Below are 18,554 nucleotides of genomic sequence, written 5' to 3'. Positions count from 1 at the left end.
TACTAGCAGCAGTTAGAACTGGTACTTTCTAGCTGAGAGATGAGGAAAGAGGCCCACATTAGAGGCTGCTCCAGGTCTCCAGACAGTGGTTCAGTGCTCCTGCTACTTGGTCATGAAATCACAAGGTCTTCATAGTTGTGAGTACTCAGAGCCAGGCCCTGGGAAGGCTGGAGAGTGACAGCTTCCAGACCAGACACTCAACTGCCCACTCTTCCAGCCCTCATGCTCCCTCTGGGGCTGCCTCCGCCTCACCACGGTGGTCTGTCTGGGGTGTGGGGCTGTTTGCAACAGGCGCCTATTGTCTGATGGCCTGAGTGCACCTGTAGTGCCTCATCCCAGCCTGGTGAGTCAGCTTTTGGCAGGCCATGGGGCAGCCACTCCACATCATCTTAAGCCTGAAAGAGGACCTTTCTTTTCATTTTTCTCCTCCTTCCTCTCTCTGCTCTCCATGAAGTGGTCATCTCCGCAGGGCAGCAGGGAATATCATTCTGTGCCAGGATTTCTTGAGTCTGCTTGGCCAGGAGACAGGGTGGGGCCTAGGAAACAAAGAGAGGGCAGCCTAGGTCTGGCCAAAGCCCTTGGGCTACTTTAGGGCAATGCTTGTGGCCTCAAGCTCCCCACTGTCAGTGGAGGTACATAAATCAGAACGAGTACGGCAACACTTTACTTATCAAGAGCCCACATACTTGACAACCTCTACCATCTGGACTCAGAGCTGAGATCAAAAGGCTATTGAGCAGACTAAGGGTACACCTGACAATTGTTTGACAAGTGTCTGACAATTAAATGTTAGAGCTTCACTCATCAATTTTTCCCCTACCTAAATCAGAGCCTATCTACTTCAACCTTATACAGTATTCTAGCAGGCTTGGTTATATAATTTGCATACATACTACAAGAATAAAAGGCTATTAAGGTTATTCATATTGACAGCAACAAGGCTGACAGCAAACAGGTGGCAAAGACACAATGATAAAAAGTAGATCCGAGAACTAAAAAATTAAAGCAATCTCAAGTTATTCGGGGTAGAAGCAAAGCAGATGACATACCCCAGTTCTTAGGGGAATCACTGTTTCACTTCCAGAAGGGCATATTCATAATGGAGCCCTGAGTCTTCAATGGAAAATTGAATTATGAGCAATTTCTGTTTAAGAAGATTTGAAAGTATATGATATATTTTTAATAGGACTTTCAAAGAACATGATTTTGTGTTTCTGTATGTTTTTGTCATTTAAAGAATTAAGCACATTAAGAGTTAATAATGGCAGACTAAGTGATTTAGACCAATGCTCCCACTGAGGACAACTAGAACAGCTGAACAAAATATTCTAAAAGTCCACTTGAAGGCATCAGAGAACTAATTGCTAGGCCATGACTAAGACCTAGACAGGTATGAGTGGCATTTAAGGCCATTTCCCTCCTGAGGGTGTGTGCTCTTTTAGGGGGGGTCAGTTGGGAGTCCAAGAAGCTGAACAACTCTTTTGACAGCATTGTGGGACTAAGAAGACATGGATTGAAGTTCCCAGCTTGCCAAGAGGTGGAACTTAATGAACTTCCTCTCTTTAAGCAGGGACCCCAAAAGGGCTACACCCTAGGAGTTATGGGTGAACCACTCACTCAATCCTTAAAACTGAAGTAGGAGATCCTGTATTATTACTGTCCTAGGCACCTGGCTGACACAAATGTGAATCCTCTCTGAATGAAGATAACCTCATTCTAGGCTTCAATTTATTTTTACAAATGATGGTATAAATACAATGTCCAACACATAATCAAAAATAACCATACACATAAGAAGTCAGATAACATACTATTAAAAACATCAGAAATAATAGACAATAGAAAGAGACCCATAGAGGCCACACGTATTAGAGTAATCAGCAAAGATTTAAAGAAACTGTGCTTACAATGGTCAAGGAGATTGTTGTGGTTACTGTTGCTGCATAACAAATTACTCCCCAGAACTTAATGGTGTAAACAACAATTTTGTTTTCTCATAATTTGGTGGGTCAGAAATTGAGGAAGGACTTGACTGGGCAGTTCTCACTCAGAGTCTCTCATGCAGTTGCTGTCAGATGTCAGCCAGGGCTAGATATCCAAGAGAGCTTCCTTATGTGTCTGGCAGTTGGTGCCAGTTGTTGGTTATGAGCTCAGCTAGTGTTGTTAACCAGAGCACCTATACATGACCTCTTTCGCATAGCAACCTCAGGGTAGTTGGATGCCTTACATGGCAGCTGGCTTCTCCCAGAGTGAGTATCCCAAAAGAGCCAGGCAGAAGATGAATGACTTTTTCTGACCTAGCCTCAGAAATCACACAACATAATTTCTTCTGAGTTCTGTTGGGCACAGGAAGTGACTAAAGCTTCAAGGGGAAAAAATTCAAAGGGAGGGATAAGAGACCCTGCTACCTCTCAGTAGGAATACTGAAAAATTTGGAGCCAAATTTTAAACCTTCCACAGAGGTAAAAGAACTAAGCTTCTATAGTTAAGAAAATTCCAGTAGATTGATGATCTTCTGAACAATGAGATGTTCTATACTCTATCCCAATGAACTGCCTATCACCCTTCTGCCCCAGGAAGATCTCACAAGTCTGGCTGAGCCAGGTTACATAAACAAACAGGTTACATAAACAACACAATGCTTTGCTGCTAGAGGTGGTCAAAATGCAGGTGGCACCCCAGCTCCACATCCACATTCACAATGACCTCCCAACCCTCACCTACCCTCACCACCCCAACCCCCCCCCGGCCGAGGTCTGTTTTCCCCACAGAAGTGGCAAGGAATCTCCTCAGAAAGCCCAAGAAAGCATGAAGTGACAGAATTAGAAATTATTTCAGGTGGCATATATCTGTACTTGGGCTTCCCAAACCTGGCTGATCCTTAGGACACCTGCTAAGATGGGAGATTCTCCAACTGGGAGAAGATACTTGCCACTTAAAAACCTGACAGCAATTAATATCTAAAATAGTGAAGCTCAAGGTTGAGCGCTGGAGCCAGAAAGAGAGAGAGAGACAGAGAGAGAGAGAGAGACAGACAGAGAGAGAGAGAGAATAGTCAAGGAACTCCTGTTAATCATCAAGAAAAAGACAGGAAACTCAATAGAAAAAAAAATGGGCAAAAAATATGAATAGGCACATCATAAAAGAGGAAGTGCAGTGGCTGATGAAGAGATATGCTAATTCAACAGTCGTCAGAGAGATGCATGCTTCAAACAATAATATAGCTTCATGCCTAAGTGAATGGCACAAATTAGAAAGGTGGATCACGCTCAGTATAGGGAGATGGGACTCTTGTCTCCTGTAGGCGAGAGGATAAACTAGTACAGCCATTCTGAGAGCAATCTGTCTGTATTTAGTGAAACTAAATATGTGTATGGCCTGCATCCCAGAATCTCACGAATGGGTCTATAGCAGGGGAAAATGATCATGCAGGAATGAAAGAGGACTTGTACACGATGCTTGTGGCAGCAAAATTTGGGGTACTAGGAAGTTGGAGGCAACATAAATGTTCATCCCTGGAGGAGGAGATAAGCAAGGTGGGTGGCTTCTTTCCAAGTGCCAGTTAGAAACAGGCCAGATGTACAGACATAGATCTTAATAGCAGTGTTGAATGAAAAAAGTGAGAAACAGAAGGAGAATTACAGCATAGTACCATTTATATAAATTATAAAACATGCAGAAAACACCACCACCCGGCATACAAAGAAGATGCATATTTCAAGACCTATATCTAACACACAGAATGAAGGTCTAGGTCTGGTTGGAAGGCAGGAAGGATGAGAGTGGAAATGTAGCTGAAGGAGAAAAAATACAATGAAAAGTAACAGATAAAAGGGGCTTTGAGTAGACTACTGATAGGATGCTGGGAATCAATGAGTATAATCGAATCAATTATCTATATCTGAGGTAAAAATAAATAAGTAAAGTAGATTTCTAGACTTTGACTACAGAGATTCAGTTTCAATAAGCCTGTAGTGAGCCCAAGAATGTGGGTCCCAGTGATTGCCAATGCTCACTCCAACATCCTAGATAGATGACCACGGTGGCTACCTGAAAACATCTGGTGATGGACAGCCCATTCCTATACTAGTGGGCTGTTCTAATTATTGATAGGACTTCCTAAGGCAAAGATTTACCCCTCTGTACCTTCCAAACCATTGATCCAAGTTCTGTTCTTTGGAGCAAATAAAATAATCAGCTTCCTCCTGCTTCCGCATGCCAGTCCTTTAGTAACCAGAGAGAGTTGGCATATTCCTCTCCCATCCCACAGGCACAGGCATCTTGTCCAAACTCAATGGCTCTCCGTTCCTCCAGAATCGCCAAGCCCACCAAGGTTCTCTCCTCTACCCTGCTTCCACCCCAGCCAAGCTGTCCCCCAGGTCTGTTCTAATTGCCAATGTTTCTCCTCAAACATGGCCCCTCCGAGAGACCCCACACTCCGAATACAGCCTGACCAGCTCAGAGTAGAGCAGAACATACACCTCCTCCTGCCAGTGTTCCCGTGGGTATAACCTCACATTACAGTCAGTTTGGTGGTTTGTTGTTGTTGTTGTTGTTTTGGGTTTTTTTTAAATTAGCTCTCAGTGAGTTTATGATCGGCCAAACTTCCAGGTCTTTTTCACTAGAATTGCTACGAGGCCTGCTTTATCCATTTACACACACACACACACACACACACACAAATATATATATATGGCACAAAAAAAATACACAAAAGATATACATACAATACAAAGCAAGACCCCAGTCAGCCACTTTTCAGATACACTTTTCTTGTGTGTCTGTCTGGAGATGATCTGTACATATACAAACAGAGACAAACATTCCTAATCATACAAAGAGCTACATAGTCTACACTATCAGTGTGCACTGTCAGGCACCTTGCTTTTTCACTTAACCAGGTATCTTGGGGAATTTTCCTCATCAGTACATAATTCCTTGGCTCATTCTCTGTATCAGCTCTACAGCCTTCCATTGTGTGGATCTACCTAAAGTATTCAACAAGTCCCCTACTGGTGGACATTTTGATTGTTTCTAGACCTTTGCAGCATTTAAGGCAATGTTGCCAGGACTGCTTTCGCACATAAATCAGCATTTCTGTAGGATCAATCCCCATGTGCCTTTTGACTTGATTTTTTCTCTCCTTAGAGCTGGACTTGTCACTTATGCCTACTGTTGATCTCTCTTATTGGTTTTATCCATTGTTCCAGGCACTGTCAGGCTAATTTTGAATCCTCATAGTGCTGTCCAGCCTGTTCCTCTCAGCTGTGGGTCATCTGCAAACAGAGGGAAGGGAGCTTCTCAGGCCTCCGTTCAAGCAATTGATAAAAATGTTGAGGGGGATGAGGCCGGAGATGAGGCCAAGGACAAGGGCCTTGAAACAAGCCCTAGAGAATTCCAGGTGTCCATTCATCATTTGTCACCATGGTTGAGTCCCTGCTGTTATCATGGGAGCTGGCCTCACTAGAATATCCTAACAGGCCTGTATTACCCTCTTGGCCAAAACCCAACATTCTCACCTCCAGCAGTCCAGCATCCCAGTGAGAAGAGCTGAGGCTGGTTAGCATGGCATTGTTTGCTTCCAGTAGAACCAGCTGCAGGGTCTGGAGAGGAAATCCCTGGCCTTTGTGGTCAACAGAGCTGGGGGCCTGTTCTGCGCAGTTCTAGCGATGTGGTTTGGGGCAAATTACTTAACCTCCAAAAGCCTCAGGTTCCTCACTTGCCAACTATGGTAACAAAACCCATCTCTCCATGTTTTAAGTATATATGAAATTACATGTAAGCAGCAGAGTTCTACTATTTATCTGTCTGTCCATCTGTCTTCTTTATCTATGAATTCACATAATAATCAACTCTCAAGTATTCACAGGGGATTGACTTCAAGCTCAGAAGTCTGTCATTTCCTAAATAGAGTCTTCACGCTTTTATACATTATAACATGCTCAGCCCAGCTTTGGCTTTCTGCCCTCCGTCTGTAGCTGAGGTTTCTGTGCTTATGAGCAGGAGGTCTTTCAGCACTGGAAATGAAAGTCCCTCCAGCCCCAGACTTACGCCCCACGAGGGGGGCTTGCTCAATCCTAACATCTCTTGTCTTTTCTGGTACTCACCTATTGGATTCACTCTTCTCTGCTGTTGGCTTGTCCCCACTGTGGGGGAGAAGTTGGGGCTATTTTTTGCTCCAACAGAGCTCAAAGAAAGAATGCAATTTGAGGTCTTCATCCCTGAGATCTCAGCTCCTTCCTCCAGGATGAGCCATGCACTGGTATTTGGCCTAAAGTCCATTTTGCCAGATTTTGAACACGGACTTTCAAAATGGAGGGCTTTTTAGCGCCCTGCACTCACCGCCTTCTACTTGGCCAAGATGGGCCAGGAAGGGCTCCATTTCAAAGCCTGGTGTCTCTCCGGGTTCTCCAAGCCTTCCAAAGTGTAAAGCCATGGGATCCTTTCTTTCCCATGGAACTGCTTCCCAGCACACCACTTTCCTGGAGTCCAGGATGCCCATCATCCTCAGGCCCACCTCCTTGTGCTCACTGCTGAGCCTTCTCAATGATAAGGCTACTGTCATTGCCAGCCAATGTGGATGTGGGCAAGGACCCCATTCAACTCGGCCTCGTTTATTCAACAGTCAATTATTATGGGCATGTTCTGGGCCAGACCCTCCACTAGGCTCTGGGAATGCAAAGCAGCCTCCGACCTAGCTCTGGAGAAGATGCACGAAGGCTTCATGAAGGCTTTGCCAGGAGGGGCTGTGAGTCAGGCAGCTGCACGAGCCCAGGCTGCAGGGCGGGCCACTTCTGTGAGTTTTCCCTCTGCCAGTTTCATGACCTCCATCAGGTCTCTGGCTCCCATCCTGCCAGCTCTGGGTTCTGAGATGAGTGGAGCCTTTGTCTGATGGGTAGACTCAGCCTGAGCCCCTAGAGGCACCATTTCTTTTCTTGAATGTTTAAACGGGAGGGGCACGGGAGTAGGAGACGTTAGGGAGAGCCAGGGCACAACCCCAGGTCTGTGTTCTCCCAGCCCAGGTTCTTTCTGTTCCCCAAGCTCTCTGCCCCGGTCTCACTCCCCTACTCCTCACCTATGTCTATCTCACTGTTTTCTAGAAAGAAGAGGCAGTAGGAAGAACAGGGATCTATATCAAGCCCTGTTGCTGAGTGGACTCAGCTCATCAGTCTTGCCCACCCAGGCTTGTCTCCATGTTTAGGAGTCCAACCCGTGCATGAATGATTAGAAGTCGAGAGGAAGGCGAGTTGTGGCCATGTGAGAGGTACGGTTCCTGGCATTCCACGTTCAGAAGAAGAAAGTGGGCATCATCCTGCTGTTGGGTTCCAACACAGGCCCTTGAAGGCAAGGGGTGGCATGGGCATGCAGATGCAAAGGGAGAGGAGAATGCAGCAGGTGAATTGGGAGAAGGCCCTGTTTGCAGAGCACTTTTCAGTTTTCCTGCAACATGCTGTCTTACCTGCCATGAGCTGGGCAGGCAGGGCAGCCACTCTGCTAGCCCGGGAAGGGCAAGTGAGGCCTGGAATGGTCCGGGTTCATAGCAAGCAGTACCAGCTCTCCAGCAACCTCTCCCAGGGCAGACATGGGCTTTGGAAGTCTCGAAGTCTTCCTCTGTACATGTGGGTCCCCACATCTGTTCTCTGCAGGCAGGAGACACATTCTCAGCCTGAGAGGGGAGCTGGGCCTATTCCTGCTTATAGCACCTCTCTCTGGCGGGCCCAGCTGGCCCAGAGGTGAAGGGTGAGCAGGCAGGCGGCTTCGGCAGTCCAGAGGAGCAGCAGCACACCCTGGGGGCGGCCCGAGCCCTGACAGCCAACTCTGCTGTCCTTGTAGTGCAGCCAGGGACAGGAGGGGGCTGCTCAGGGTCCTGCTCTGAAGGATGGGGCTGGAGTTTGACATACTCAGCTCGGGTCTCACAGGAGATAGGGGTGCCCTGGGATGAACCCGTCTGCTTGGCTGCTCCAGGGAGGCCAAGCAGCGGCTGGAAGAGTCAGTTCTGGACCAGAGCCCTGACAGAGCTACCACCCCCACCTAGGGGAGAGCACCTGGAAGGGCCCCTCAGAGAGAAGTCCCTTGATCTCTTGGGGCCCCCATTCCCTCAAGCAGCTCATGGAAGCCTCTAAGGGCTAAATGAGACCATGCAGATGGCGTGGTTAGGACAGTCTGGCACAAGGGCAATATTTGTGAGTGTGAGTTGCCGCTACTGTGGTGGCATCATTAGTAATATTCCTCTAGTCTAGGCCACTCCCTACCCCTGCCTGAAGCAGCTCTTGTCTGATGCCAACTGAGATTAGGGTCATTTGGGTGAGGGCCACAAGGCCAGACTGTGTGTGGGGTGGGGATATGGGGGAACTCCCCACGAAGAGGCAGCCCCTTCTGATGGGGCTCAGGGAAGAAAGAGAAGGCCTCAGACAAGATGCTGGATTTCAGGAGGTGGGAATCCTGGCTCCCAGCTCAGCCTCTGAAGGTTCTGGGTGTCTGAGATGAGTGTGTGTTGCAGGAGTGAGAGTCATGGGGCTTTGGCCACCCAGAAGCCAGCAGAGGCACCCTGTAGGGGGCCTCCAAGTGGGAAAAGAGCAGGCTTAGGCAATGCATTGTCAGCCACACCACCTCAAAGGCCTTGTCTCTCAGAGTTTATTGCCTTTGGCTTTTTAAATACTCCAGCCTGGTCCCTGGTGCTAAAGAGAATTAAAGGACAGCACCTGTGTCCATCATTCATTCATTCATTCACTCCTTCCTTCTTTCAGTGCCTGTAAGACGTAGGATCAACAAGACACATGCCTGCCCTCAGGCTGCGGTGGACACTCCCTTGAACAGGCCCGCACCTCTCCCCATAAGACCGCTGTGAGATGGCACCAGAATCTGGTGAGAGATCCCCACGGGGCAGATCCATGGACCAAGCTGCCCCTGTAAGTCAGGAAGGGACTTCCAGTGCCAATCTTGGGAGTTCTGGGCTCATCTTTATTAAACAGGTGGCATTTCCATCCTGTCCCATTATCCATCAGGAAAATGGAAGTTTCCTCTGCCTTCTCTGTGTCCACATTTGTGGACATTGTCAAAGTTCTGACAATGGCCTACCACCAGCCCCTACAAAATCTAGTCTGTCCCACCTCTCTAATCTGACCTCCCACTACTCTCCCTCTCATTCATTCCACACTGGTCTGCTTGCTGTTCCTCAAATAAATAGCTCTGCTTCCACCCCAGGGCCTTTGCGCATGCTGCTCCCTCTACAGGGCACACTCTACTCCAGTCGTGCACATGGCTCCCTGTTTCAAGTCTTCATTCAAATGTTACCCTCTCAGTGTGGCCTACCTTGACCTCCCTATTTAAAACTGCATCACACCCTACACCCCTCACTCCTGTCCCCTGTCCCTTTATCTTTCTCCAGTGCACTTACCACCCTCTAAAATTGTGTCTAATGTTTGTCACCCTCCACTTGAATGCTAGCTCCATGAAGTTAGGGACCTTTGTCAATTTTGCTCACTGCTGTTCTAGTGCCTAGAACAGGGTCTGGCACATAGAAAGTTTTCAATAAATATGCCGAATAGGAAAGGGAGGCAATACTCAGAATCTACAAATCCCAAGGAGACTTCAGCATGGTCTCCATGGGGGTGGCAAGTGGCCAGGAAGTCTTGCTGGGGCATGACCTGACCTACAGCCAGGGGCACATGAGCGGAAGGGTTGCAAGGCAGGGTGCTGAGGGAAGAGCCAAGGGTCATGCCCCTTGTTCCCTTAGTGCCACCTCATTCTGGCTTCAGCTTGATGTGTCTGTTAGGAAAGGGAAGTTACCCTAACTGGGCACCTACTATGTGCCAGGCACATTTCATGTGCTTCCCCTTTACAGCAGCCTACGAAGCAGTAGATGAAGAAATCAAGACCCAGAGAGGTTACTTAACTTGCCTAGAGTCACAGAGCTAGTAAGGAAGGGAGGAGAACTCACACCTAGGTCTGATTCTTTGCATTACTGCCTACCCTGGGGATGGTGAGAAGGACTCCATAGGCTCAGCTGGAAGAATTAAGAACTTATGATTCTGCAGAGCGGTCTCCATGGGGACAGCATGGGTTGGTGGGGTGGGCTGAAGCAGCCTCGGCTCCCATATATGCTGTTAGGCACTTCAGCTCCAACCATGGGGAGAATCTAGGCCCTTCAGCTCCTGTCATGGGGTGAATCCCCTACCCTGGGTGAGCGGTGGGAGTTTCTCTCAAGGCCATCTCAGGGGTCAGGGACAGCTTGACTCAGCTCCTGCTGGCTGGCAGCTCCCTCTGCTGGACCCAGCCCCAAGGACGAGCTCAGACACAGGGACGCCTCCGTCTGTCTGCACTTGGGCTCTGGCAGCCCCTCCACATTGCATGTGGTCAGTCACATGCAGGGCACCTGCCAGGTCCTCAACGTGTCAAGGGACAGGATCTTCCAGAGGACCTAATCTGGGTGACCTAAGAATCTTACATGGGGAAGAGAATAAGAAGGTGCTTTGACCACAGCCACTACCACCCTCGGCCCAGACACAACCGCTGCATCTGCAGACAGGGGCTGGGTCTCCTCATGGGGCAGGGAGCTCCCTATAAGCAGGGGCTGACTCTCCCATCATACTGGAAACTCCCTGAGGGCAAGCGCTCTTTCTCCTGGGAGCTCCTGGTTTGTCCCCCTGCTCACCTGTGATAGGAGCCCAGCTTAGCCCCCTAGGCTGGGCCAGCCCCCAAGGCATCCTGGGACACTTTCTCAGCAGTGTGGCCACTCCCAACCCCCAGACACCTGTCTCCGCCACTCTCCCCACTCCCTAGACTCCTCCTCCCTGCTGTCAGAGCAGAGCTGACACTGGGTAGTGCTGCTAAGTGCCACCCTGACCTCAGCAGCCCTGGAGGCAGTGCAGTGAGTGGCCTAAAGAGCTGTGCCAGGGATGGGACGTGACTGCCCCCCTGAACTCAGCTGCAGGCTTGGCCATGAGGAAAACAATACCTTAGGGAGGCGGAGTGACCAGTGACATCAGCGTACGTGACTGTCAGCCCAGCTCTCCCCTCTGCCCTCCACCCTCCCCATCCCCACAGTGCCTGCTGAGCACACTGACCTTCAGCTCACAGGCCTCTCTATGTGCCCGCTCCAAGGACAGGGGCAGTACCCGAGGGGAGGGGGCTGCTCTCTGACTCCTTGTCTTCTAAGTAAGTGCTCAGGGGGTAGAGGAGAGCACAGGCCCCAGCCCTCTCCAGCCTGGGCTTCTGAGTCAGGAGCCAGCTTCTTACTGGGTGACCCTCCCCACCCCCTCCCCGGCAGCCCTGCCCTGAGGAAATTGATCATTCTCTCGGCTCTGCGAGACCTTCCTTCCGAGTGTCTGGCAGGCTTCTGGTCTTGAAGCCAGTGTAGAGGGCAACTGGCTTCCCACCCCAAGCCTGCTGATGGAACTGCCAGGCCTGCATCCCTAGGGCCAGAGTCCCTGCCCGGATGGGCAGTGCTGGCTGTCCCAGGGAAGCAAGTTCAACTACCTTGGATGACCACCATTTGTCCCCGAGATGGCCTCTGCAAAAGCCTGTCTAAGTGCCCCCCCAGACCCCACCCAAGAGTGCCAGGTCCAGAGCTCAGCATTCTATTATAGCTTCCAGCTTGGGTAAGACCAGTCAGAGACACCAAAAACTAGACCCACAGTTGCCAAATTTGTTCCCTTGTGCACTTTTGTCAGTAAATATATCATTGTGCATCTCAGTATAGGTGTATTTCTTTATTTTAAAATTATGTATGTTAAGGCCAACATTGCAGGTAGGCTGAAGTGTAATACTAGTTGGGGCAAGCAAAAATCATCAGAGCAGCAAGACATTCAACAGGGACATCCAGGAGCAAGAAAGCCATAGTGAGCCTTGATGAGCTCCCACATACTCCTGACAGTGTGGAAGGTTGTGTGCTCACTGGGGAAGACTGAAAGGGCTTGGCTATCTACTCATCCCTGGCTGAGCATATGGAGAGTTAAATTCAGGGGAGACCTGTGAACCCCCTGAAGTTTGAATGTGTTCCCCAACCCACACACAGATTCATTGGCAGAGGGTAGAAGCCTTATGAGATCAAGGTATTTAAGCATAATCTACCTCTGACCAATCATTGGCTGCACACTAAGTTATGCTGACCCAGGGGCAATTCCTAGGAAGCCAGGCTGAAAAATTAAAACAAAAATTAAAAGCAAAACAAAACTGAGCAGAGCTATATCAGCAGCCTCACACTGTGAGGAAGACAGATTCCATAGAATCAGCCCAGGCAAATTCCTAGACAACCAATCAACCAACAAAAAACTCAGCAACAACAATGGGGGTGGTGGTGGTGGTGCTGGTAGTGAATCAGCATTCAGAACTGCTAGTGCATTATCAAAAATGTCTGGTTTTCAGCAAGAAACTGTAAGACATGCAAATAAACAGGAACGTGTAATCCATTCAGAGGGAAAAAGCAGTCAAGAGAAACTGTCTTTGAGGTGTCCAGATGTTGCATTTGACAAAGACTTCAAAGAAGTTATTATAAATGTGTTAAAATGACAGAAGCCATGTACAAAGAATTAAGGAAATACTCCCATCAAATGATTCATCAAATAGAAAATATCAATAAAGAGGTAGAAATTATATATATCTTTGAAAAGAACTGGAAATCCTGGAATTGAAAAGTATAATAACTGCAATGAAAAATTTACAGCAGGGGTCTAACAGCAATTTTGAACTGGAAAAATAAAGAATCAGCAAACCTAAAGATAGATCAATTGAGATTATCCAATCTGAAAAACAGAAAGTAAAAAAGAATAAGGAAAAATGAACAGGGCCTCAGAGATCTGTGGAGCATCATCAAACATATCACTACACACCTCATGGGCGTTTCGGAAGGAGAGAAAAGGGCAGAAAAAATACGTGAGGAAATAGTGGCCAAAAAGCTTCCAAATTTGATGAAAGACACTACACACGCAAACAAAGTCTAAATAGGACAAATACAAAAAGATCCATAGACAAACACCACAGTAACTCTGTTGAAAGACAGAGATAGGGAAAATCTTGAAAGCAGCAAGAGAAAAAGAATGCATTACGTAGAAGGGAACTACAATATAATTAACAGCTGATTTCAGATCAGAAGTAATGGAGGCCAGAAGGAGGTGGGATGGCATATTCAAAGTGCTGAAAAGAAGACAAAAACTGCCAACCATGTAGTCATATCTAACACAAGTATTCCTTTAAAATGAAACTGAAATAAAGACATTCCCAGGTAAACAAAGGGTGAGAATTTGTTGTTGGCATGCATGCCTACAAGAAGTACTAAAGGAAGTCCTTCGGGCTGAAAGGAAATGACACCAGACAGTGACATGAATCCACTTGAAGAAGTAAAGAACACAGAAAAAGGTAATTACATAGGTAAATGTAAGACATTATAAATATATTTTTCTTTTATTTATCTAAAAGACAATTGCATAAAATACTAATTATAAAATTACAGTTGACCCTTGAACAACACAGGTTAGAACTGCACAGGTCCATTTATACATTGATTTTTTTCAGTAAACATATTGGTAAATGTTTTGGAGATTTTGTAACAATTTGAAAAAACCTGCAGACAAACTGTGTAGCCTGTTAATATCAAAAAAATAAGAAAAAGGTAGGTATGTCATTAATGCATAAAATGTGTAGATACTAGTCATTTTATCATTTACTACCATAAAATATACACAAATCTAATATAAAAAGTTAATAATTTATCAAAATGTACACACACAAACACAGATTATAAATGATACTATTCATAGTTGAGAGAAATGTAAACATAAAAATACAGCATTAAATTATAACTGCATAAAATTAGCTGTAGTATATACTGTACCGCTATAATAATTTCGTAGCTACCTCTTGTTGCTATTGTGGTGAACTCAAGTGTTGTATGGCTTAAAATACCATATGATGCTAATGATCTCTGCATGAGCAGTTCATCTCTCCAGTAAATTGCATATCACAGTAAAGAGTGATCTCTTGCGGTTCTCACGTATCTTTCATTGTATTTAGTGCAATAGTGTAAACCTTGAATAACACCATGCCACTAGTGATGCTGGAAGTGCTCCCAAGAAGCAGAGGAAAGTCATTACATTACAAGAAGAAGTTGAATTGCTTGATCTGTACTGTAGACTGAGGTCTGCAGCTGTGGTTACCCACCATTTCAAGAAAAATGAATCTACTGTAAGGACCACTGTAAAAAAAAAAAAGGAAAGGAAATTTGTGAAGCCATCACTGCAGCTACGCCAGTAGGCACAAAACCTTGCACTTCTTGTAAAATATCTTTTTATCAGCTTTTATGGTGAGTGCAGGATTGCTATAAGAAAAGTATACCTAATATTCGAGAAGAAGTGAAGTTATATGACAACTTAAAGCAAAAGGAAGGTAAAGAATCTAAAGCTGGAGAATTTAATGCCAGCAAAGGATGGTTTAATAATTTTAAAAAGAGGTTTGGCTTGAAAAATGTTAAGATAACAGAAGCAGCTTCTGCCAACCAAGAGGCAGCAGACAAGTTCCCAGAATTAAGAAAATCATTGAGGAGAAAGGATATCTGCCTGAACAGGTTTTTAATGCAGAGAAAAGTGACCTATTCTTGAGGAGGATGGGATAAACTCCACAAAGAGCAGTTATTAATAAGAAACAGAAGTGAGCACCAGGACTTATGGCAGGAAAAGATAGGCAAATGCTACTGTTTTGTGCAAATGCAGTTTGGTTTATAATCAGGACTGCCTTTATCCATAAAGTTGCTAACCCCTGAGCCTCAAAGGGAAAAGGTAAACACCAGCTGCAGTCTTTTGGTTGTACAACAAGAAGGCCTGAATTGGCCCAGCAGCAGGGGTTCCCACCTCTAATCCCAACACTTTGGGAGGCCAAGGCAGGATCCCTTGAGGCCAGGAATTCAAGATCAGCCTGGGCAACGTGGCGAGACCCTGCCTTTACAAAAAGAAAGGAAAGAAAGAAAGAAAGAAAGAAAGAAAGAAAGAAAGAAAGAAAGAAAGAAAGAAAGAAAGAAAGAAAGAAAGAAAGAAAGGGAGAGAGAGAGAGAGAGAGAGAGGGAGGGAGGGAGGGAGGAAAGAAAGGAAGGAAGGAAGGAAGGAAGGAAGGAAGGAAGGAAGGAAGAAAGAAAGAAAGAAAGAAAGAAAGAAAGAAAGAAAGAAAGAAAGAAAGAAAGAAAAGAAAGAAGGAAAGAAAGAAAGATTTAAAATATTAGCTGGCATGGTGGTGTGGGCTGTAATCCTGGTTACTTAGGAAGCTGAGGTGGGAGATTGGTTGAGCCCAGGAGTTCAAAGTTACAATAAGCTATGACTGCACTACACTCTACTCTGGGCAACAGAGCAAGATGCTGTCCTTATTTTTAAAAAAGAATAATAAGAAGAAAGCCTGAACAACAGGAACACTTTTTCTGGATTTGTTCAATGATACTTTGTCCCTGAAGTCAGGAAGTATCTTGACAGTAAGGGACTACCTTTTAAAGTTCTTTTGATATTGGACAATACCCCTAGCTACCTAGAACCCCACGACTTCAATACTGAAGGTGTCAAATTGATCTATTTGCCCCCAAAATGATGTCTCTAATTCAGCCTCTAAATCAGGGAGTTATAAGGGCCTTTAAGGCTCATTAAACATGGTATTCTATGGAAAGGATTGTCAACGCTGTGGAAGAGAACCCTGATAGACAGAACATCATGAAAGCCTAGAAGAATTATACCTGTGAAGATGCCATTGTTATAGAGAAAGCTGTGAAAGCCATCAAGCCCTAAACAATAAATTCCTGCTGGAGAAGACTGCATCCGGATGTTGTGCCTGACTTCACAGGATGTACAAATGAGCCAAACACGGAAATCATGAGAGAGGTTTTGAGTATGGCAAAAAAAAAGAGGAGAGGGAAGGATTTCAAGATATGGATCTTGGAGAAATTCAAGAGTGAATAGACACCACACCAGAGAAATTGACAGAAGACGACCTGATGAAGATGAGCACTTCCAAACCCATGCAAGACAATGAGGAAGAAGACATAGAAGAAACAGGGCCAGAAAACTAATTGACATTAGACAATTTGGCAGATGAGTTCTATTATCCAAGACTGCCTTTGACTTCTTTTACGACATAGATCCTTCTATGATATAAGCACAAAACTAAAGCAGATAGTGGAAGGATTGGTACCATACAGAAACCTGTTTAGAGAAATGAAAAAGCAAAAAGTCAGGCAGAAATTATTATGCATTTCCATAAAATTATACCAACTATACCTGCCTCTTCTGCTTCCCCTTTCACCTCCTCCGCCTCTTCCATCTCTGCCACTCCCAAGACAGCAAGACCAACCCCTCATCTTCCTCCTCCTCCTCAGCCTACTCATTGTGGAGACGATCAAGATGAAGACCTTTATGATGATCCACTTTCACTTAAGGAATAGTAAATATATTTTCCTTGTGATTTTCATAATAACATTTTCTTTCCTCTAGCTTACTTTATTGTAAGAATATAGTACCTACTACATATAACATGAAAATATGTGCTAACATACTGTTTATGTTATCAGGCTTCTGGTCAATAGTAGGCTAGTAGTGGTTAAATTTGGGGGGGAGTCAAAAGTTATACACAAATTTTCAACGGTGAAGGAGATCAGTGCCCGAGTCTCTGCATTGTTCAAGGGTCAACTGCATATTGTTGGGCTTGGAACATATGAAGATGTAATATATATGATAATAATAGCACAAAAATGTGAGTAGAACTATATTGGAGCAAGGAAAAGACAACAGAAAATAACTCAAATCCAGAGGAAAAAATGAAGAGCACCAAAATGGTAAATATGTAGGTTAATATAAAATAATCTATAAGTATATTTTTCCCCTTTCTTCCCTAAAATTCCTTAAGAGGCCGGGCGCGGTGGCTCAAGCCTGTAATCCCAGCACTTTGGGAGGCCGAGACGGGCGGATCACGAGGTCAGGAGATCGAGACCATCCTGGCTAACACAATGAAACCCCGTCTCCACTAAAAATACAAAAAAATTAGCCGGGCGTGGTGGCGGCGCCTGTAGTCCCAGCTACTCGGGAGGCTGAGGCAGGAGAATGGCGGGAACCCGGGAGGCGGAGCTTGCAGTGAGCCGAGATCGCGCCACTGCACTCCAGCCTGGGCGACAGAGCGAGACTCCGCCTCAAAAAAAAAAAAAAAAAAAAAAAAAAAAAAAAAAAAAAAAATTCCTTAAGAGACATAAAATGACACAAAGCAATAAACCCAACATTGTCTTGTTGAATTTGTAACGTATATGGATGTAATACACACAACAGTAATAGTACAAAGGATGGGGATGGGGAAGGGAATGGACTTATATTAGAGCAAAGTTTCTATAATTTACTGAAATTGCATTAGTATTAATCTGAAATAGATTGTAATAAATTATAACACATGTTATAACCCCTAGAATGAGAACTAAGAAAATAACTCAAATATATAATAAAACAACAAAAAAGGATTTAAAAGGTACACTAGAAACATATTTAACACAAAAGAAGGCAATAAAGGAAAGCTGAGAAAAGAAAGACATGAAACATGGAAAAAAAATAGCAAAACTTCAGAGACAAATCCAACCATATCAATAATGATACTAAATGTGAATGACTTAAACACTCCAATCAAAAGTCAGAGATTATCAGATTGGACTTAAAAACAAAATCTATCTACATGCTGTCTTTGGAGCGAAAGACATACATAGATTAAAAGTGAAAGAATGGGAAAACATAAACCTACACATATAAACATATAAAAACATATGCAGATAATAACCATAAGAAAGCTAGAGTGGCGGCCGGGCGCGGTGGCTCAAGCCTGTAATCCCAGCACTTTGGGAGGCCGAGACGGGCGGATCACGAGGTCAGGAGATCGAGACCATCCTGGGTAACACAACGAAACCCCGTCTCTACTAAAAATACAAAAACTTAGCCGGGCGAGGTGGCAGGCGCCTGTAGTCCCAGCTACTCGGGAGGCTGAGGCAGGAGAATGGCGTGAACCCGGGAGGCGGAGCTTGCAGTGAGCTGAGATCCGGCCACTGCACTCCAGCCTGGGTGACAGAGCGAGACTCCGTCTCAAAAAAAAAAAAAAAAAAAAAAGAAAGAAAGCTAGAGTGGCTATATAATTATAAGCCAAAAAAGACTTCAACATCAATTATATTTGTATTTGTCTAATATAATTATTTGACAAAACAGACTTTAAGACCAAAAAATGATAGTAGAGACAAAGAGTAACATTATATAATAATAAAAGAGTCATTTCATCAGAAAGACATAATAATTAAACACATATCCACCTAAAACAGAGCTCCCAAAATACATGAAACAAAACTAATGGAAACAAAGGAAGAAATAAGATAATTCAACAATAATAGTTGGAGATTTCAATACTCCATTCACAATAGTGTATAGAACAACTAGACAGAAAGCCAGCAAGAATATACAAGACTTGAGCAACACCATCACCAACTTAATCTGCCATCTAGAGAACACTCTCCCCAAAATGTCAGGAATATACATTCTTTTCAAGTTTGCAAAGAATTCACCAGA

The 18,554-nt window shown here is 45.1% G+C and overlaps 1 long non-coding RNA gene across 3 annotated transcripts in view; it reads left to right on the top strand.

Moving 5' to 3' along the window:
* LOC102139991 (uncharacterized) overlaps positions 1-18,554 on the top strand; it is a 111,013-nt gene that overhangs the window by 70,464 nt on the left and 21,995 nt on the right. For all 3 annotated transcript variants that reach the window (XR_012434472.1, XR_010586399.2, XR_010586400.2), the window contains exons 2-3: positions 7,101-7,264; positions 8,748-8,865. This is a non-coding gene — a long non-coding RNA (uncharacterized lncRNA). The remainder of the gene's footprint in view (positions 1-7,100; positions 7,265-8,747; positions 8,866-18,554) is intronic.

Source organism: Macaca fascicularis, chromosome 4 (assembly GCF_037993035.2).
Source record: "Macaca fascicularis isolate 582-1 chromosome 4, T2T-MFA8v1.1".
Taxonomy (NCBI): Eukaryota; Metazoa; Chordata; class Mammalia; order Primates; family Cercopithecidae; genus Macaca; species Macaca fascicularis.
The sequence above is the reverse complement of the archived record's forward strand: the minus strand, read 5'-3'. Positions and strand labels throughout refer to the sequence as shown.